Source organism: Myotis daubentonii, chromosome 21 (genome assembly GCF_963259705.1).
Source record: "Myotis daubentonii chromosome 21, mMyoDau2.1, whole genome shotgun sequence".
Lineage (NCBI taxonomy): Eukaryota > Metazoa > Chordata > Mammalia > Chiroptera > Vespertilionidae > Myotis > Myotis daubentonii.
The window spans coordinates 16,390,296-16,411,802 of NC_081860.1; the positions used below are offsets into that span (position 1 = coordinate 16,390,296).

General features: G+C 57.3%; 1 long non-coding RNA gene across 1 annotated transcript; it reads left to right on the top strand.

The window, feature by feature from the left end:
* Window positions 1-423: 423 nt before the first annotated feature.
* LOC132222727 (uncharacterized) lies at window positions 424-13,327 on the top strand. The gene is made up of 5 exons (XR_009450292.1): window positions 424-674; window positions 4,331-5,149; window positions 5,237-5,280; window positions 8,029-8,161; window positions 11,844-13,327. It is a non-coding gene; the product is annotated as an uncharacterized LOC132222727 (long non-coding RNA).
* Window positions 13,328-21,507: the final 8,180 nt, after the last annotated feature.

The following is a 21,507-nucleotide window of genomic DNA, read 5'->3' on the forward strand; positions in this document are numbered from 1 at the left end:
AAGAACCGCTTCCCCGAAGGGTCTCATTCCCCACAGCGGGCGCTGGGCGTGTCCCCAGTGGCTGATTGACAGGCGGAGGGAGGGCTGCGAATCATCCGGGACCAGTGGACTTGGCCACTCACCCTCAGCCAGCAGTGCCCTCAGATGCACCTCCCAGCCCCCTGCTAAGTAAGTGCCTGTGGGAAAGGCCCCGCTCTCCCTCGTCCTCTCTGCACCCCGCCCCCTCAGCTGTGACCGCGTTGCCCTCTCTCGGTCCTCTCCATCCTCCCTCCATTTCTGCTTTCAAAAGGGGGAAAAAGCGTTTTGATTACGAAGCATTTCCAGGGCTGTTTAGGTTGGCCAAGCGCTGGGACTTTTGTTTGCCTTCCCTCCCGGCCCTGCCTGAGTGGAGGTAACGTTATTATCTCCTCTTGACAGGTAAGAAAGTGCTGACCGAGAAAGGCCCACAGGCGGCCAAGGTCAGACGCCACGCAGCCCAGGACACGGTGGGGGGCCCCTGTCACCGCCAAGCGTGGAGGCTGGGCCGGCGTGCAGGGCAGAGGCTTGGGGACAGAGACCCCAGCCCAGAGGGCCCAGGAACTGCTCGAGGGGGACACCAGCACCCACTGGGAGCAACAGAAGTGAGGAGGACGAGGCTGCAGATCCTGGGTGCAGGGGGAGGAGGCCTGAATTGAGTGAGTATGAGAAACATGGAGAAAGCAAGTCCGGGTTAAGCGCCTGCCACGTCTGCCAGACTTTACGCCTTCCATTCTTCCCACAGTCCTGTCCTCTTTTTTATTTTAAGTTGTTTAATTTTGATTGATTTCAGAGAGGAAGGGAGAGGGAGAGAGAGAGAAACATCAATGATGAGAGACAATCGTGGATCGGCTGCCTCCTGCACGCCCTACACTGGGGATGAAGTCCGCAACCTGGGCCTGTGCCCTGACCGGGGATCAAACCGTGACCTCCTGGTTCATAGGTCGACGCTCAACCACTGAGCCACACCGGCCGGGCCTCATTGGATTCTTAAAAGCACCAGTGGGTGGTCAGGGAATGTCACAGACACCAAGGCTCTGGGCACAGGGATGTGTCCCTCGGGGCCTCTCTCTTAATGGCGCGGCCTCTTGGGAGGTGTCCTGGGCTCTATGGGCCAGGGCATGGGGCAGGGAGGACCAGGAGGCCCGGTAGTGACCTGTGAAGCCCTTGGTGGTGTGAGTCACCCCAAGGAGAAGTGGGGGGCAGGTACCAGCCTGGGAGCCAGCCCTGCACTCCTCCCTCCGCCTCCCCATCTGGACTTGGTTGCAGGCCGCCCCACTTCCCAGCCTTCCCAGCAGCTGGCCCCTCACGTGATCGAGGTCACCAGTGAGTGGCACGTGGCAGGGTGCCGGCTCCAGGGGAAGGACCGGCTCCAGACACGGTCACCACCCTGTCTCCTGCTCTTCCTGCTCCTCCTTCCTCCGTGCAGAAGTGAGGCCCGGCCAGGGGTGGCCGTGGGGTGCCTGAGGATGGCAGAGCCCGCAGCTCCAAGGAGCCTGGCTCCCCCGTGCCCCTCCCACGGCCACCCAGCCCTGTGTGCTCCAGCCTGGTTCCGTGAGGAACCGAAACCTCTATGAGAGGCTGTGGTCAGCTGTGGTCAGGGGCAACTGAGCCCAATCCCAAGTCCCAACGGTCTAGGAGCCGTCTAGAGGGGCCTCCTGACCTTGAGGTCTCTCAGTCTCAGACCTGGCTTCCAGGTCCTGGGGACCAGCCCTTACCCAGCACACACTCAGCCCACAGCCCCTCCCCGGGGCCTCCCTCCAGGAGCTGTGCGTGACGCCCACCCACTCTGAGCCTGGTGTTCCCACCACGGCTGTCTTCACCCTGCCAGGCTTAACTGTGAGGCAACCCAGCAATTTCCCTTTTTTAAGAAATATATATTTTTTTATTGATTTCAGAGAGGAAAGGAGAGGGAGAGAGAGAGAGAAACATCAATGATGAGAGAGAATCATGGACTGGCTGCCTCCTGGAATCGAACCTTAACCTCCTGGTTCCTGGGGTCGATGCTCCACCGCTGAGCCACGGCGGCCGGGCTGGTCCCATTTTCTTAAGCGTTTCACGAGGTTCTCCCAGAGGCCAGTGCGGAGAGTGGGAACCCATCTCTTGTGACATAATTACCGCCACAGATGGAGAGCTGGGGCTGGCATCAGGGCCCTGGATGGCTGGGCGGGCTGTGCACTAGACACCTCCCGGGGCCACCAAGCCCCACCCTGGGGGTCCAGCCTGCAACCGGGGCACGTGCCAAGCCCCCCAGGCTTCCCGCTGAACGCCCAGCTCAGCGTCACCATGGAGATTTTCACACAGCGCCCCGGAAATCCCGCGCCTATGTCTGCGGTAACTTGTCTACCCCTCCCCATTCCTGCAGGAGCGCCACCTCCCCCGTGGCCACCAACCCCAGGGCAACGCGGGCTGGGACTGATCTGGCATCAGGGGGTGGGGGCCTCGCCCCTGCAGGGCCCCCCCGAAAGCCTCCATCCTGGGAGCGGGTGCCCCCGGTCCCCTGTCTGCCATGCCCAGCTGACCCTGGCCCCGGCAGGAGCGCATGGCCTCCCTCCTCTGCCACCTCTCGCTGCTGACTGGCCTCCTCCGGGAGGAGATAAACCGCTGGGGGACTTTGTTTTCTGTGACAGCACGTGGGGGCTGCGCCCAACAGAAGTGCAGGGTGAGTCACCAGGACCGGTTTCCTCCGCACCCACCCCTCCCCCGCCCGCCCCACCCCCATCCCCACCGGCCTGTTTGGGCTTCTCCCTCTCAGGAGGCGCTTCCCAGCCTCACATACGTGTCCTGGGTGTTTCTGTCTTGTGACTCGGGCCCAGCTGCCACCGCATTCCTGCTGCGACACTTGGCCGGTGTGGGTGGGCAGCCCCGAGTGGGCTGGGGGCGGGGGGCGGGGTGTTATCAGAGTTCTGCTTGGGGCCAAATCCAGAGAGAGCTCGCCAGCCCAGGGGCCCGGCCACACCTGCTTGTCTGTGAAGGAGAGAGGGCAGGTGGGCCGGAGACCCAGGGGAGCAAGCACCTGCCCCCCCCCCCCCCCGGGGCAGCGGGGCCTCTGCCAGGTATGAAGTCGCTGGGGAAAGAATGTCCCGGCCAGCTGATGCCTCCCACTTTCTATCTCCAGCCTGGCCCTCCGCCCTGGACTCCGGGCCCATAAATCCAGCTGCCTCCTCCCCAGACCATCATTCCCGATTTCCACCCTCAAAGGCTACTCCTCCTGCTACCTTGGCGCCTCCATCCTTTCTTAGCTCAGGCCCAAAGCCATGTGACATCCTTTTATTTTATTTTATTTTTAAAATATATTTTTATTTATTTCGGAGAGGAAGGGAGAGGGAGAGGGAGAGATAGAAACATCAATGATGAAAGAGAATCATGGCTCGGCTGCCTCCTGCAGGGCCCTATCGGGCCCACAACCCGGGCCTGTGCTCTGACCGGGAATGGAGCCCCACATTTTGCTTGGTCCCCAAATGCTAGGTGGGGAGGCGCACAGAACAGGTTCCCGGCACCAGCTGAACCGTGGAAGCGGCCACCAGCTGCCATCACTGGCTGCCACCTTCAATGCCAGGTCGCGAAGCCACGGGGGATGGAAAGAGAAATCGTCCCCATGGGCAGAACGGCTTCTCTGATACACATTCATTAGCAGGGCAGCCGAAGGTGTCGGGAGCCGAACAGAGGCAGCTGCCTCTGGAAGCTAGGCCGCCGGGCAGAGAGGGGGTGGGGGTGGGAGGCCAGGAGGAGGGACGCTGGGGAACAGCTTCTGCTGGCAGGAGAACTGTCTTTGAAAGTTCTGAACATTTTTGCAGCTTTCCTCCCCGCGGGAACCTCCTGACCTGTCCCTCTCCCTCCTCGGAAACCCATCAGTCATCTCCCAGGCCCCACCCAAGCAGATGCTCGTCTCCAAACGGCCAGCCGGGGAATTTCGGTGCCGAGGCCCCTCGCCCGCCATGACTGAGGTGCGTCTAAAGAAGTCCGAGTTAACGAGCTCTGTTATAAACCCGAGGCTGATCCCCCAGCCCATGTGGCTCAGTGGTTGAATGTCAACCGATGAACCAGGTCATGGTTCCATTCCCGCTCAAGGCATATGCCCGGGTTATGGGCTTGATCGCCAGTAGGGGGCGAGCAGGAGGCAGCCGATCCATGATCCTCTCTCATTATGGATGTTTCTCTCTCTCTCCCTCTCCCTCTCCCTTCCTCCCTCTGAAATGAATAAAAACAGATTTAAAACAGGTTTACATAAGGTTCTTCATGGGAAGAGATTGGTTGAAAGACAGTTTCCCTTTCCACAAACCTGTACTCAACACGAAAACCCTGTATTTTACAGATTAAGACACCGAGGCTGAGCCGAGGCGAACGCCACGGCCAAGGTCACCGAGCTGAGAAGAGCTCCAAAGCTTGGCTCCAAACTCAGATCTTCTGACTCGAATCCAGCGCGGCCGAGGCAGGAAACCGGCAGGATGGCCCCCGCGGGCCGGCTGCTATGCGCTGGCCCGTCCTCAGATAAGGAGCTCCCGGGAGAGGAAGGATCTGGGACAAAGATCTGAGCGGAGCGGGCGGACAGGAAATTCTGCCGGCTGGGATTTTCCCTGCCACCGGGACCCAGGCAGAGGGGCAGGAGGGGCCAGCGAGCCAGGGTTCCCGGAGACGCCCAGTCACGGTGCCAGGCTCCCCAGCGGGCCCCTGGTAGGTAGAGTCCCTGCCCTCTAGGATCTCACCATCCAGGCAGTCCGATCCCCAGGGTGCAAGGAGATCCTGCCAATCACAGCTGCCGGGGGCAGGGGGGACGGGGGCTGCTCAGAGAGGAAAACACATTTGGCTGGGGCCCTGGGAAAGGGTGCGGAAGAGGGGGCTGGGTAGAGCAAGAACAGGTGATTTTCTTTTTAATATTTTTATTGATTCCAGAGAGGAAAGGAAAGGGAGAGAGAGAGATAGAAACATCTATGATGAGAATGATGGATCGGCTGCCTCCGGCACGCCCCACACTGGGGATGGAGCCTGCAACCCGGGCATGTGCCCTGACCGGGAATCGAACCGTGACCTCCTGGTTCACCGGTTGACGCTCTACCACTGAGCCACGCCGGCCGGGCAAGATCAGGTGGTTTTCCAAGTGAAAGAATCAGCATGGGCCATGGCATGGAGGCAGGTGGGAACCTGAATTTGAAACCAGAAGTGGGGGTGTGGGGCCAGGCAGCAAGCTCGGGCCCCATGTTGACATGCTCTCGCTCTGCAGGTGGCCGGGAGCCGTCGGAGGTCTGTGCACGGGACAGTCCCAAGGTCAGTGTGTGTTTCTGGCAGTGAGTCCTGGGCGGAGGGGAAGGGGAAGGGGAAGGGGAGGGGATGGAGGAAATGTGGAGGCCCGCTGCTGTGGCAGCTAAGATGCCACGGGATGAGGTAGAGGCCAGGGAACCAGAAAGGCAGGACTGGTTTTAAGAAATATATTTAAACTATATCTGGCCCAGGTGTGTATGTGTGTATAAGTGTGTGTGTGTGTGAGTGTGTGTGTGTGTGTGAGTGTGTGTGTGTGTGAGTGTGTGAGTGTGTGTGAGTGTGTGAGTGTGTGTGTGTGTGAGTGTGTGAGTGTGTGTGTGTGTGAGTGTGTGTGTGTGTGTGAGTGTGTGTGAGTGTGTGTGTGAGTGTGTATGTGAGTGTGTGTGTGTATTTTGTAGGCAGCATGACCAGGACTTGGAGTGGGGCAGATTGGTGGATTTTTGGTTACCAATAGCCAGGGCCCCATTTCCTCCTAGCAATTGCACAGGCTTATTGGCGTGAGTGTCTGTCAGGTATGACCAAAAGTGTCCTGACAGTCCCAGGGGAGGACGGTGATCCCTTTGAAACACTGGACTTCTGCTCCCCAAGGGTCCTCCCCCAGGACCCCAGAGGGCTGGGGAGAGAAGGGACCAGTCCACTCACACCCGGTTGAGGTTGGAATCCTCATTCTGACACCAGCTGAAACGCAAGAGTTAAACTCTGAGGACGATTATCACCATAATGAAGCCCTCTTGGAATTAAGCGGGCGTTCCTCTCCTCCTGCGGTAACTGAACCTTCCAATGTCAAGCTCAAGGACACACACACACGCGCACACACGCGCACACACACACACGCACACACGTACACACACGCGCACACACGGCTTCTGGGTGTAATTCATCTGTCGAGACGCCTCTGCATTAACCCATTCATCTGCGTGTGGCTAAGGACTCTCAAGGCCACATCTTGACCTTGACCTCAGTCGACATCATGGGGCCTCCCCCCCTCCCCAATCAAAGGGTAAAGATCGCAGGTGCCTGGCCTGTCACATACTCCCTGCCCCCTCTCCCCAACAACTTGACTCGAATATGTGAAGCATTCTGTTTTCTACGTTGCCCAGGATTCCACACTCCTCCCTCAATCTTGCCCCCAACTCAGGGAACCCGTTATCTCTGGTACCGGCTCCACGGGTCCTCTTCCTTCTGGGGTCACCGCCTCCCCAGAGCCCCACCACTTCTGGGACCACGTGCCCAGCATGGGGACAGGCAAACCGACCTTCCCCTGGCTTCCTGGGGCTGGGGCCCTGCCAAGATCCCCGACTCCCCAGTACTGAGGGAAGTCCTGGGGACGCCCGTGGTGGCAAAATGGCGTGGGGAACGGAGGGTGAGGGCGGGGCAAGGCTGTTCTGCCCTCTTTTCCAGACGAGTGACCAAGGGGGCATGTCCACTGCTGGCTGTGGCAAGGAGCTGTCCCTCTTCCGGGCAGGCCCCAGGGGTGGCCAGGGACAGGCGGCCCCAGCAGCTGCCGTGTCAGGGTGGCAGCTTAAGGCCCCAGCGCTGTTCGTACGGTGGCCCAAGGCCCAAGGACCACCCCGTGTTCAGTGTGTGTAACTTCAAAGCAAACATTGCCTTTTTTTTAAATATTTTTTTTATTGATTTCAGAGAGGAAGGAGGGTGGGGGGAGAGAAAGAGAGGAACATCTATGATGAGAGAGACTCATGGGTCGGCTGCCTCCTGCACGCCCCCCACTGGGGATCCAGCCTGCAACCCAGGCATGTGCCCTGACCGGGAATAGAACCGTGACCGCCTGGTTCATGGGTCCGCACTCAGACACTGAGCCACGCCGGCGGGGTGAGACATTGCCTTGTATTAGGATCCCGCGCAAATCCCAAGCCCCAGAGGCATCCATTAGGTGCCCGCTGCTTCTCTGTCTCCTTGGCCGCCAGGTCAGAGAGCTGCGCTGGAAAACGCCTCTCACTGGTTCCATCCCCTGCCCATTTCCAAACGGACGACAATAACACCGCAGGGACAGCGTGGCCGGGATCACGTTCCCATGACAAAGGAGGGAACAAAGGCAGAGAGCTCTGCCCAGGCTCAGCCCCTCGGGAAGGTCAAGTCTGAGCTTTCATTCCCTACGTGTCTGTAAACTTCCCTCAGATACCAGGGCGACTGCCATTTGCTCCTGTAAAGCTCCGACGCCCATCAGAAAAGCAGCCCCCGCCACGTGGCTGCCCGCTGAGGTCTGGTCCCACCTGGAGGGCCTGCCTGGAGCAGGCTGGCCGGCCACACAGCGGAGGCCGAGGCCGGGGTGCCGCCGCCGCCCTCCTGGCCACGCGGCCGCCGAAAGCCGGGGCACAGTCAGGCTGGCAGGTCCTCCACGCGGGGCCCTGGCCTGGTTTGCGGTGCATTTTATTTCCCTGATGGAAATAAAGGTGGCAAATGAGAAGGAACCCTGCTCCCCATCCCAACACACACACACACACACACACACACACTCACACTCGATGGCAGCTCGCTATGCCCGGCGCCCTGGGACGCAGACTGAGCACGCGTCCCCGGGGGAGGCAGACGCAGACCCAAGGAGCGCCCTCCCGAAGTGAAAGAGGAAGGAGAAGGCGGCGGGAGGTGCTGAGTGTGGGCTCCCGGGGTTCCTGCGGGAGCCCGGGGCCCGGCCACGCGGGGGCCAGGGTCACGGTGCGGGCAGCGCAGGCGTGGGCAGGGAGGCCAGAGGGGGCCTTGCTTAACCTGCACCTCCTTCTGTCGGCTCTCTTTCAGCCTTAAAAACAGGACACACACACTTCCTCTTGTTCCTCTGGGCGGAGCGTGATGAAATCTGGGAGCAGAAGAGGGGCCCCGCCAGCGCCAGGGCCAGGGCCGTGTCCGCTGGCTGCCTGGCCGTCCCCTGAAGGTACACAGGACTCAGCCTGAACGTCTGTTCTGTCCTCTGCTATTGGACCTCCCTGAGTCCTGTGTGTGGTGTGTGTGTGTGTGTTTAATCTATTCTGATATAATTATTTTTACTTTTTAAAAAATATGTATTTTTATTGATTTCAGAGAGGAAGCAAGAGGGGGAGAGAGAGAGAAACATCCGTGATGAGAGAGAATCATGGGTCGGCTGCCTCCTGCAACTCCCCCACTGGAGATCGAGCCCACAACCCGGGCATGTGCCCTTGACCAGAATCGAACCTGGGACCTTTCAGTTCGCAGGCCGACACTCTATCCACTGGGCCAAACCAGCTAGGGCATTTTTACTTTTTATAACCACAAAAGGAATATATGTCCATTGTAGAGGGTTTAGAAAATAGATTTACTACAAAATTGTTTTTTCTTTTATCCTCACCTGAGGGTATTTTTTCCTTTGATCTTTAGAGAGAGTGGAAGGAAGGGAACAGGGGAGAGAGGGGGAGCGAGAGAAGCATCGATGTGAGAGAGACACATCGACTGGTTGCCTCCCACAGGCGCCCGGACAGGGACCAGGGATTGAACCTGCAACCGAGGTACATGCCCTTGACTGGGAATCTAACCTGTGACCCTTTGGTCCACGGGCCGACACTCGAACCACTGAGCCAAACAGGCCAGGGCTCCCTGAGTCTTGTTTTTATCTTACTCATAAAATGGGGACAGACAACAGCCCCTGCCATAATTCGGGAAAGTCAAGCGAAATAGAATAACAAACACGTAACGGCAGTAAATCCCACGTGTGTGTGTTATGTGCATTCATATCCATTAAAACATATATACACACTCTGTGTCCCCTCCGAGCGGAGCCTGGGGTGCCCCTGCCCTTGGCTCAGGTTCTCCTGGGAGGACAGCTGCCTGGGGCCGGCCCCTCTCCTCCCGCGCCCGCCCCGCCCCTGCCTGGCAGCCGCTGAGGCCAACTGGGATGGGCAGCTGGTCCTAGACGGGAACTTGGAGGCCTGACCACGGGCAGGTCGCTCCCTGTGCGGGCCCCACGCCTGGAATGCCCGCTCGTGAAACTCTAGCTGGCCGACCTTTTGGGTGAAGTGCCGCCCGCCTGCGCCTTGGGGGCCCGGGATGGAGGGAGGGCGGCCTGGCGGGAAGTGACGGGATGCCCGTCGCGCTGTGGCTGTGTGCCCTTCACCCTGGCTCTGAGGCCACCTCCCTCCCAGCTTCTCTTCACTCTGCCCTTCAGCATCTTCTCGGCCACGCACATTGCTGGGGTCAAATAATAGTGACAGCAGCACGGACACCAGGCCACCCTCCCCAGGTGGTCCCTCCCGCCACGCTGCCTGCCCCTGTGCACCTTCTCCATCTCCCAGGCAGAGCCGCTCATCCTCCCAGCCTCAGCCAGCCCCACACCGCGCCCTGTGGCTCTCAGCCCCACACCATCTTACGTGTTATGCACACGTGTGGTTGTGTTTATTTGTGTAGCGTCTAGAACAGCCGTGGGCAAACTACGGCCCGCGGGCCGGATCCGGCCCGTTTGAAATGAATAAAACTAAAAAAAAAAAAGACCGTACCCTTTTATGGAATGATGTTTACTTTGAATTGATATTAGTTCACACAAACACTCCATCCATGCTTTTGTTCCGGCCCTCCGGTCCAGTTTAAGAACCCATTGTGGCCCTCGAGTCAAAAAGTTTGCCCACCCCTGGTCTAGAATGTAGGTGCCAAGGGGGTGGGCTGGGCCTGACATAGAAGAGGTGCTCAGATAATAGGCATGGAGCCCGGCCGGTGTGGCTCAGTGGTTGAGCGTCGACCTATGAACCAGGAGGTCATGGTTTGATTCCTGCTCAGGGCACATGCCCACGTTTCCGGCTTGATCCCCAGTAGGCGGCGTGCAGGAGGCAGCCGATCCATGATCCTCTCTCATCATTGATGTTTCTCTTTCTCTCTCTCCCTCTCCCTTCCTCTCTGAAATCAATTGTGTGTGTGTGTGTGTGTGTGTGTGTGTGTAACAGGCATAAAATGAATGAGTGGATGAGGTAAGAGGCTCAGAGAGGGCAAGTTGCTTGTCCAAGGCCACACAGCTGGCAAATGGTGGAAAGAGGCTTGGGATTCCATCGACTTCGACTCCTGGAGACCTGGTGCCTGAGCTGCCATCTCCACCCCTCCCTGCCCCTGAGAGGCCCCCTTCCCTTGCCCCACACACCTGCACAGGGAGGACCTTAGCTCTGCTGTCAATCATACCCCTCCCTTACTCCCTACCCAGGTAGCATCACCCAGGGACACAAGGTGGGGGTAGGAGTTGGGCTCAGGGGCCCAGCTCGCAGCCTTTCTCAAGCAGACAAACCTCAGAAAGAGAAGAGGTTGGGTCCAAGCACGAACCGTGGAGAGCTCCTCCCGCGGGCTCCTTCCCATCCCGCTCTCCTGCGCCCGGCAGCGTTTGAAGACGGGCCAGCCGGCTCTACCTGTCTTGCACATTTGGAATCTAGGTCATTCTGCTGCCCCCTCCCTCCCTCTGAATGACAAGCAGGCTTTCTCCTAGGGTCTCAGAGCCAGAGAGAGGGAATGGGGGGGGGGCGGGGCGAGGAGGGAATGTTTCAGTGGCACCCACACCCTGCCTGCTGCTGTCAGGCACACTTCATTTTGGAGCCACTATAATTTATGAGATGCAAATGGATTTAGCATCAAAAAAAAAAAAAAACCTTGGAAAAGGTACAAAGTGCACCTCACACCCTTGCGCTCTCAGGCGTGTGAGGGGCTCCATTAATCATCTCAGACAAAAGAGATTTCATCTGAGGCTGGTGGCTGGGGAGCGCCCTGAGCCCGGGAGGCCGGCGGGGGGAGCAGGGGGCGCTGGCTGCGGGCCTGGCCTCCGGGGCGCGCGCTCCGCACTTGCGCTTAGGTCCCCTCCTCTGAGGCAGGCAGCAGATGAAATTACAGAGGTGCCTGCACAGGATGAATCAGAAAGCGGGATCAAGCCAAATATTTAGACAAGCCTTGCCCCGCGTGCCAGCAGCCAGCCCGGAGATGGTTGGGGTTTTTTTGTGTGTGTGTGTTTTTTTCTTGACAAAGTGCCTCCTCGCACAAGGCAGGCTGCCGTGTAGAGAGAATCCGCTCCCATCCACAAGGCACCCTGCGGTCTGATCTCTGTGCCAGCGCCTGGGAAGGGGGCTCACAAGCACCCCAGGGTCCTGAGCAGGGATTCCGTCTGGCCCCCAGACGAAGGAGCATGTCAGGGTGCAGCTCGCAGGGTGGGGGGCGGGGAGGGGGGAGGAGATGGTTCCCTTTGAGTCACCCCATCTGCCTTCCCTTTCTGGGAGTCATCAGGGCGGCGGGCGAGGAGGGGATCACGCAGTCCGCCCACCACTCCTGCCTGGGCCCCGGTCTGTCCAGACGGGTGCAGACACCAGACCCGGCGGCCACAAAATGGGGAAGGAGGTGCAGCCCTGTGCCCCGTGGCAAGGCTTACAGCTGCCATGCCGTTCACGAGGGGCCTAATTGCTACCCTCCACAGCTTCAAAGCCAAGGGCTTTCAAGGCCGCTCGGAACAATAAAACCGGTAATGACAAGGCCACTTTAGGTTTGTCTGGAATCTCGCTTTTTTTTTTTTTTTTTCTTCAACGAACTTTTGAAAGGGCTCAGCATTCTGGGGGTTATTTTAAGCCACCTTTCCCCCTCTGCAGGGATGCTCTCAGGAACCAAGTGAGGCGGCCTTGAAGAAAACAGACAGATCCCTGCAAGTAAGCCGTGGACACTGGTGCATAACCGCAGTGGCTCACAGACGCTGTGGGCTGACTCCGTGCGGCCCCGGGAATGTCCTGCCTGAGCCTCCTGAGAGCCCGTGCAAGGCGGGTACTGTCACTTTCTCACTCTGCAGATGAAGAGGCAGGATGGGAGAGGTTATACGGCTTTTCCAGGACCGTACAGCTAGTAGGTTGCACATCTGGAAATTTACATATATATATTTATTGATTTCAGATATGAAGACAGAGAGAGAGAGAGCGAGAGAAACATCAATGATGAGAGGGAATCATGGATCTGCTGCCTCCTGCATACCCTACACTAGGGATCGAACCCGCAACCCAGTCATGTGCCCCTGACTGGGAATCGAACCGTGACCTCCTGGTTCATAGGTCATTGCTCAACCTCTGAGCCACGCTGCCCGGGCTGCACAGCCAGAATTTAAACCCAGGACCCGTGCTCCTCCCCCCGCCCCGATTATATTCTGCCTCTCAGCAGCACCCTTGGTGCACAAAGCCAGTAGCCAAATGACCACGGGAACAAGTAAGTTCAGAGCCCTCTGCGAAGTGATCAGACCGGGCGCTGCCTCTGGGAGCCTGGCCGGCCCTAGAAGCCGGAAGAAAAGTCTGAGTGAGGGTGGCTGGCTTCCTCAGAGGCCAGACAGTCCTCCTCATGGGCTAGCCAGGGTCCGGCCACGTGGGCCAGCCCTGCTTGCTCGGAGACAAGACTCAGCAAAGATCCTCCCGGCCAGACACCCCCGGTGACACCAAGGCTGCTGAGCTTGCACGCGGAGCAGACCTGCCTTCGGAGGCACGGAGCCCCCTCACCGGCCCGCACGGCCGGGACACCGTGCCCAGAGCACTGCTGCGTGGAGCCGCAGAGCTTGTGTGAGGAACCTTGCTGATCATGCGCCCAGACTCCGTGTGCCGGCAGTTCACACAGGGTACAGAGGGATCCATTGCTCCGTGACGTCTGGGGACACTGAGAGACGCGGCTGGTCTGTGGCTGGTGGCTGGGCTCCTCTGGAGATGTCCTCCTCACATGGCTGGTGGCTGATGCTGGCTGTCAGTGGGGACTCAGCAGGGACTGTCACCAGAATATGTCTATGTGGCTTTGGTGATCTTACAGCATGGAGGCCTCAGCGTAGTGAGACTTCTTATATAACAACTGTATGTCTTCTGGGGTTGCCATACCAAAGTACTACGCACTGAGTGGCTTAGAACCCAACGGAACTGCCCAGCCAGTTCTCAATTGGTTGGGTGTCACCCCATGCCTCCAAAGATCCCTGGTTCGATTCCCGGTCAGGCCACATGCTTGGGTTGTAGGGCTGATTCCCAGTAGGGGCCGTGCAGGAGGCAGCCAATCGATGTTCCTATCTCTCTCCCTGCCCCTCTTTCTAAAATCAATAAAAAACATTTAAACAAAAACAAACACACAAACAAACCACAACAGGACTGTATCGTCTCACAGTTCTGGAGGGTAAAAGTCCAAAGTCAAGATATAAGCACAGACGGTTTCTTCTGAGGGTGTGATCTGGGCCAGGCCTCTCTCCTTGGCTTGCAGATGCCCTTTTCTCCCTGGGTCTCCACGTCGTCCTCCCTCTGTGTGTCGGTGTCTACATTTTCCCCACCCTCTTCTTAAGAATAGATTTTTATTTACTTCAGAGAGGAAGGGAGAGGGAGAGAGAGAAAGAAGCATCCATGATGAGAGAGGATCGCGGATCGGCTGCCTCCCGCACGCCCCGTGCTAGGGATCGAGCCCGCACCCCGAGCCTGGCTTTGGTTATTGACGTGGAACAAGATGCTTTTGGAGTTGAGAAGACCCTTTTTCTCGGAAGTGCCTGGCTCTTGCGGCCGGACACCTCCCTGTCTTTTGTGGCATGGACCTCAGGGGCCTGTCCTGGATGTCAAGACATGGACATGGTCTCTTCTGTTTGGAATCCAACTATAAACAGCCGCACGTCTCCCTATGCTGGGCCAGGAGATCGCTGTTGAGGACGTGTGAAGAGAGAAAAACGCATTAACGAACGTTAGGTGCTCTCTCATGTTCTCATTCACCATGTGTTAGAAGTGCTGGGGCTGATGGAGAGATTTGAACTGAGTCTGTCTCTAAGACTGGCTGAGGTATCAGCGTTTGCACCGGAGGGTCTGCCTGTGGCGAGATGCTGGGACCCCTGAGCGTTAAGGTTGCAGAGAGGGGGGTAAGGGGCCTGGTGACCCAACTGGCAGTTCATTGATTCATTGAGTTTTTATAGCACCTTTGCCCTTCATCTCCTCCAGGGCAGGAAAGATGCCATTCCATAGTCTGCCGACTCCTAGAGTGTATTAGTTTCCTTTTGCCGCTATAACAAATGACCGCAGGCTCAGTGGCTTTAAAAGAACACACACGTTTTACATTTCAATTCCGGAGGTCAGACATCTGCTGTGGGTCTCCCTGTGCTGAAATCAAGGTGTCGGCAGGACCGGTTCCTTCCAGGGGCCCAGGGAAGAACATTTCCCTGCAGGAAGGATGCCAAGCGCCCAGCCTCCAGCCCCAAGTAGGCCCAGTCTCACCGAGGCCACCAGCAGAGTTGGGTGATGGGGACAGGGCCAGCATTGAGAGAGAGAAAGGGCGGGGGGGGGGGAGGGGAGATAGAAACTTCAGTGATAAGAGAGCATCATCGATGGCCTGCCTCCTGCACACCCCCTGCTGAAGATTGAGTCCGCAACCTGGGCATGTGCCCTGACCGGGAATCGAACCAGCAACCTCTTGGTTCAAGGTTCAGTGCTCAGCCGCTCAGCCACATCGGCCGGGCTTGGCTCTATGGACATCCAGTTTTTCTAGCTGGGGCGGGGAGCAGCCCTCGGGTCTGACTGGTGCCAAGTGGCAAATATTTGGAGCGTGTGAGCCTTAGGATCCCTGCAGGAAAGTAGGCAGGGACTCAGAGCCATTGAGATTTGGACGCTGACGTCACCACTTCCATCCCCTGGGGCTGGTGACATGGAGCGCGGGATCCTGTGGAAAAGGCTGCTGCCCGGGAACCGTGGGCACCAGGGCACCTCCCACACAGGCCCGCAGGCAGCAGGGAGAGAGCAGGGCAGCCACGTCGGCTTTGGGCAGAGAGAGGCAGCAGGACCAAGGGGGGCTTTAAAGCGACCGAGCCCAGGACACAGCCTGCTGCGCGGAGGGCCAGGGCGGCCCTTCCTCCAGGGCCGGGGGAGGGTGGCCGCTGGCTGGACTGGAGGAACAAGGACGCAACCCCAGAGGGTCCTTCCCAACGAGGAGAGATCCGCGTTTATAATGGAGACGAGAGCGGGAGCTGCATTATTTATGAAGCAGCTCGGCCGGCCCGGAGCTAGCAAGGAAGGAGGAGGCCTTTAGAGGGGAAAGTGGTTTCGAAAACATCCGTATTTTGCTGAAAAACACACACACAAACTATGATTTATGGTGCGCTGAGGTTTAGAACCGGAGATGACTCGAGTGCAGTTAGAGACCACTGGGGAGGGGGTGGCAGTGGGGGGATCCGGCAGGCTCCTGGTGAGAGAGGGCGCACTGTGGGGTCACTGCCTGGGTATAGAGGAGTGTGTGTGTGTGTGTGTGAGTGTGTGTGTGTATGTGTGTGTCAGTGTGTGTGTGAGTGCGTGTGTCAGTGTGTGTGTGTGTGTGTGTGTGTGTGTGAGAGTGTGTGTGTGTGTGAGTGTGTGGGTGTGTGTGTGAGTGTGTGAGTGTGAGTGTGTGTGTGTGTGTGTGTGAGTGTGTGTGTATGAGAGTGTGTATGAGAGTGTGTATGAGAGTGTGTGTCTGTGAGTGTGTGTGTGTGAGTGTGTGTGAGTGTGTGGGTGTGTGTGTGAGAGTGTGTGTGAATGTGTGTGTGTATGTGTGTGTGTGTGAGTGTGTGTGAGTGTGTGGGTGTGTGAGTGAGTGTGTGTGTATGTGTGTGTGTATGTGTGTGTGAGTGTGTGTGTGTGTGTGGGTGTGTGTGTGTGTGTGAGTGTATGAGAGTGTGTGTGCGTGTGAGTGTGTGTATGAGTGTGTGTGAGTGTGTGTGTGAGAGTGTGTGTGTGTGAAGGTGCAGAGCCTCTGGGACTTGGGTGTTAATTCTGTTTGCTGTGCTAATCTGTTTTATTTTTTTAAATGTATTTTTGTGATTTCAGAGAGGAAGGGAGAGGAAGAGGGAGAGAGAGAGAGAGAGAGAATCATCAATGATGAGAGAGAATCATGGATCGGCTGCCTCCTGCACACCCCGCACTAGGGATGGAGCCTACAACCCGGGCATGTGCCCTGACCGGGAATCAAACCATAGCCAGGCAGGCTAATCTGTTTTAGACCAAAACTGAAAAAAGAGTATGTTTAGTATTCTTTCTTTTTAAAATTAAGGTATAAGGTGGTCAGGTTGATGAGGGTTGATCATTGTATATGCCCCTGTAACCGCTGAAAACATCTCCAATCTCTCCCCACCCACAGCCCGGTGGGATGGGGACTCCTCTGAGGCCTTGTTGCCCGTCCATCCCCACTTGCTGTAGGACAGTAACACTTCCATGCGCCTCCTTCTTGAGTTCGAATTGAGGAAAACCTCTCCTCTCTCCACGGCCTGATCTCTCCCTTGGACACTTGGCTCCAGCCCTATGGTTTCTGAGCTGGTGGATGTCTGAAGCTGGGCCGTCTTCATTCCACTGTCTCCTCTCTCCTTCTTCCCAGCTACCACCCCTGAAAGTGGCGGAAACCGAGGCTAAATAAGGGAAAGACCCCGAGAAGGATGAGAAAAGCAAGCACATGCATAGTTTCAAGGTATTCATCTTTTTTTGGTATGTGTTTATTGATTTCTAGAGGAAGGGAGAGGGATAGAGAGACAGGAACTTTGATGAGAGGAACATCATCGATCGGCTACCTCCTGTACCTCCCCTACTGGGGATTGAGCCCACAGCCCAGGCATGGGCCCTGGCCTGGAATCGAACCGGTGACCTCTTGGTTAGCCTAACCAACTTGGGACTGGGAATAACATGACAGGCAGCCTCCAAGATGGCCATCGGTGATCGCCACCCACCTCTGATATCCATGCTCTTGTGTAGTTCCCTCCCACCGTGTATTGGTCGGTGTGACCGATAAAATAAGGCACAGTGCCCCTCTCTCGAGTCGCTCGCTCTGGGGGAAGCCAACTGCCATGCTGTGAGTCTCCACAACGAGAAACCGAGGCCTCCTTTCAAAAGCCACTGAGTGAGCCACCTGGCAGCAAGCCCAGAATCACAGTGGCAGACAGGGCTCCTGCAGACAGCCCCAGCAGCTCCTAAAAGAGGAAGTAGAGGCCTAGAGCGGTCAGATGACCCATAACCTCACACATCTGGTCAGCCCCCAAGCCGCAGCACTCACAGTCTGATTTTATTTCTTAAATATATTTCTGTTGATTTCAGAGAGGCAGAGAAGAGAGAGAGATACAAGCATCAATGATGAGAGAGAATCATGGGTCAGCTGCCTCCTGCATGATCCACGCTAGGGATCGAGCCCTGACCGGGAATCGAACCGTAACTTCCTGCTTCACAGGTCAACGCTCAACCACTGAGCCACACCAGCCAGGCAAGACTTGGCTTTTTAAAGAGATTGTTACCGTCAAAAAAAAAAAAAAAGCCACTTGAAATTCAAATGCTTTTCCCTTCATTTTTGCGAAGAGGCTGCAGGCCAACCAAGACAATAGTTTAAAGAAAAGAAATCTCAGGGACAGGGGTTGTGATATCCCTTCAGGTGGACGGAAACGGATGCAAACAACAGAAACCAACTCCGCTCAATTACGAGAAAAGGGGTCTCTTCAAAGAATACCGGGCAACCGACAGAATCACGTGGAGGTCTCAAGGGCAGGTTCAAAGCCCATCTTTGAGGAGCGGCAAGTCAAACCACACCAGATCCGGGCTGTCGGGGCAGCCCCCCAACTGCCCTGCGCTGAGCACCACCACCTTCTGAGGGGAGGGAAGGGTGGCGCTCGGCCGCCAGCGCTGCTGTGGTCACCACAGCCCTTGCCTCGCGTCACCGAGCTGGTGCACGGGCCTGGCAGAGGCGAGGCCCTGCTCGGAGCCCCAGCTGCAAGGCAGTCTGGGAAAGGAGGTCTCTGACCATCACAGCGCCGATGGAGGAGGTCGCTTTTGCTCCTCGCAGACTCATGCAATGGCCAGTTCCCCAAAGCGAGATGCCGGGGAACCAAAGCAAGTGGCCAGGCTCCTCCTCGCACACAGGAAACACACCAGGGCTGGGCCCAGAACGCTCTCCATCCTCTCAGAAGCTCCGCCCAAGAATGGCAGCCAGCAGGCAGGCGGGAGGCCCAGGGGACAAAGATACTTGGCCTTGGGGAGGCGGAGCAGAGGTGTGACAGGTGTCAAGAGGCTGGGAGCAGCCCTGGCCGGTGTGGCTCAGTGGCTAGAGCGTCAGCCCGTGACTGAAGGGTCTCACGTTCGATTCCGGTCCAGGGCACGTACCTCGGTTGCAGGCTCGATCCCCAGCGCTGGTCTGGGTGTGCGTATGGAAGGCAACTAATCAGTGTGTCTCTCTCACATCAATGTTTCTCTCTGTGTGTCTCTCCCCCAGGTGAGGATTGAGAGAGAGAGAGAGAGAGAGAGGCCAGTTGCATTTACCACACAGTTGGGGCCAGAGCAAAGGCTGGGTAAGTGCCCAGGCTGTTCAGCTGGAAATCACATCCTGCTCAGAACATAAATGTCATGCTTCCAGGCCCCAGCACAGCGACCCGCCTCAGCGCCGTGCCCAGGACTCCACAGCTTATGACCCAGCCTGTCTGGGTCAGGAAGGCCAAGCCAACAGGAAGCGCAGGGACCCAGAAAATGCGTCACTGCAGAAACCCTATGGAGGACCTGCTCGGTGAATTCTTTCGAAGGCCGGTCACCTTAATCATTCAAACCGGACGAGGACAGGAATGCTCATCTGGGGCCGATTGCGGGTGCTATGGCTCGTGAAAATTAAGGCTCATGCTTCTCAGGATCCTCAATGCCAGAGCCGGGGGGATGCTTGCGGATTTGTCCTTTTGCGGGCACCGTAATCCTGGGTCTGCTACTAGAGGTGATCACTGGATAGCAGAGTGAGTAAGAGAGAGCACACACACAGCCCAGGAGAGATTTACAGATGAGCTGGGAAGATGTTTGATCTGTTTGCACAATAAATCAAGGCCAGAAACACAGCAATCTGAGAAAAGGCACCCGACATGAGGCACGGAGACGGGGTGTGGCCCTTTCTTCCAAGGAGGAAGGAATCCCACCGAGCTTGTCCTTGGCACCCTCAGCCTCCCCTTTCTGAGACTTTTCCATCTTGGGGTTCCCTTGGACCCCCTCCTTCCCACCACCATAGAATAGAGGGGCCCAAAGTTTGTCCTCAGAATAATTCAGGCTCAACTGTGAGTGACTGTTATCAGCCAAATCAGGAAACAGAACCAAGTCTGAAACTCTAAAGAGCAAACTTCCAGAAAGACTTGGGAGATTCTCACTGGGAATGTGGGGTGCTGCATGGGGAAGGGGTCCCATAAAGAGACAGAATGACCAGACTCCCTGGGTCTGGGTGGAAATGTCCAGCTCCAGTGTATGAAAACAAAAAAAAATCACTCCTCACAGCTGTGGTTTCATGGTACTATCCAAACATCGAAGTTAAAAGGAAGGTCAGTGTAAAGAAAAGTATTGACTCAATGACGAAACAGATGGCATGACAAGGCCCCCGACTGAAGTTTGCTGAAGGATGTCTGGGAGCCTGGCTCCTCAGAACCTGGTCCTCAGGCGGCATCCTGGGTATCTCCGGCCCCACCAGTTGGAATCCGCATCTTAACAAAGCCCCCGGGATTCGCATACGTGTCAGAGTTTGAGAAGCACCGACTAAGAAAACCTGGGGAGAGCATTCACGGTGCTGCGATTAGTAGATGGCTCACATACGTCTAGCTGAGCCGATGCGGCAAAATTGGGTCAACCTTTGCCCAGCGGAGAGAATCCTTCTGAACGTCCGTGGCTCCTTCCTTCACTCTCCCAGGAAGATGTTTGTGTTTTCACTGTGATCAGCGCCCAGGGCCTCCCCACGGACCTCCCTTCGCCTGCAGAGAATCATGGCCTCTGCTGGACCAGAGACTCAGCCCAGGGCAGTCTCCCCCATTCCATCCGCCCCCCCCCCCCCCCCAGAGGACAGCCTGGACGGCCCAGGCCCTGGCTGAGCCTAAACTCCAGTGCCTCAGGGACCTTCGGGGACGGCTGCCAGCTGCAGGGGCCCGAAGATAAAAGCGTTAATTTAGCTTGGCCGGCGTCCAGATTGCTGAGCAAAGCGAGGCCTCCCAGCGAAGGGTATAAAGATATAAATAAATAAATAAGACGGAAACAAGTTGGCAGATGTTTGCGCTTCCCTTTAAAGCGCGAGCTGCACGCACTCGGCCCGGCCTGCGTGCCAGGCGCGGGGCCAGACGCGTGAGGTGGTCATTCCCTGCGCCTCCCTGAGGCCCCGCAGGGCTGCCTCGCAGTGAAGTCGGTGCGGCCCGAGAGGGGGGGGGGGGGGTCTTGGCTGGGGTCACGTGACCCCCAGGGCTTTGTGCCGAGAGCCAGCTCTGGGCAGGAAATGGAAACAGGCTGGTGGTTTTCCCAGCGGACCCTGGATGGAAGGAACGCTCGGTATCCTAATAAGGTTTCAGAGCCGCAAGGAGTGTCTTCATCACGCTCAGCTCTGCCAGCGCCTTCTCATCCATCGTCTCTGCACTTGGACGCACACACGGCCGACTCTTAGCCACGCAGCGAACGTGGAGGCACCTTGGGCGCGGGTCCGAGCAAGTTGCCAAGATGCTCGCCTTCAGGAGGGTGGTGCATCTGTGACAAGGAGCCCGGGAGGCTGCCCCTGCCGGGGATGCCAGAGGGACGGAACGGGGCCACTGTGGGAGCGGCCTCCTGCACGCCCCCTATTGGGGATCGAGCCCGAAACGCGGGCATGTGCCCTGACCCGGAATCCAACCATGACCTCTTGGCTCATAGGTCAATGCTGCACCACACAGCCACGCCGGCGGTCCTGGCCATTTTAGATCAGACCTTCCATTCACCCCACAGAGAACGGGGGCCACTCAGCCTCTGTGCAAACAGGAGTAGATTCCACTGCTGCTGAGGCGGTTGGAGAAGCTCACGTTGAAATGTTATTTCTGAGATATTTCTAATCCGTGCCCCGTTTAGATCAATGTAAACCGTGTGTGCCCTTCTTCACTATTATTTGAAATTTCAAGTGCAATGAAACACGAAATCAAAGCAAGTCAAATGAATCACGTCATTTATGTACTTGATGCAAATGGCCTCCCCCTGCTGAGATCTTAAAATGCCGCTCAACAGGGGGGAACCTGGCTGCTCCCAGCTGAGTCCTGGTGGAGCGAGTCAGTGCCAGACCATGACAAAAAGATGTGAACAGCACAGCACACCTACGCTGCTCACACCTGCCCCGCACATCTGCCTGCCCCGCGCTGGGCAGAAGGCTCTGTCACGCCCCTTCTCCATAGATGGGAACGCGGCCAAAGCTGAGCCAATCATAGCGCCTCACCTGCCCCTGGCCGCAGGGATTGGCCAGGGGGGCGTGCACGTGACCAAATCCTGGCCAATCACAGCGCTTCATCGTCCTCTGGCTACAACG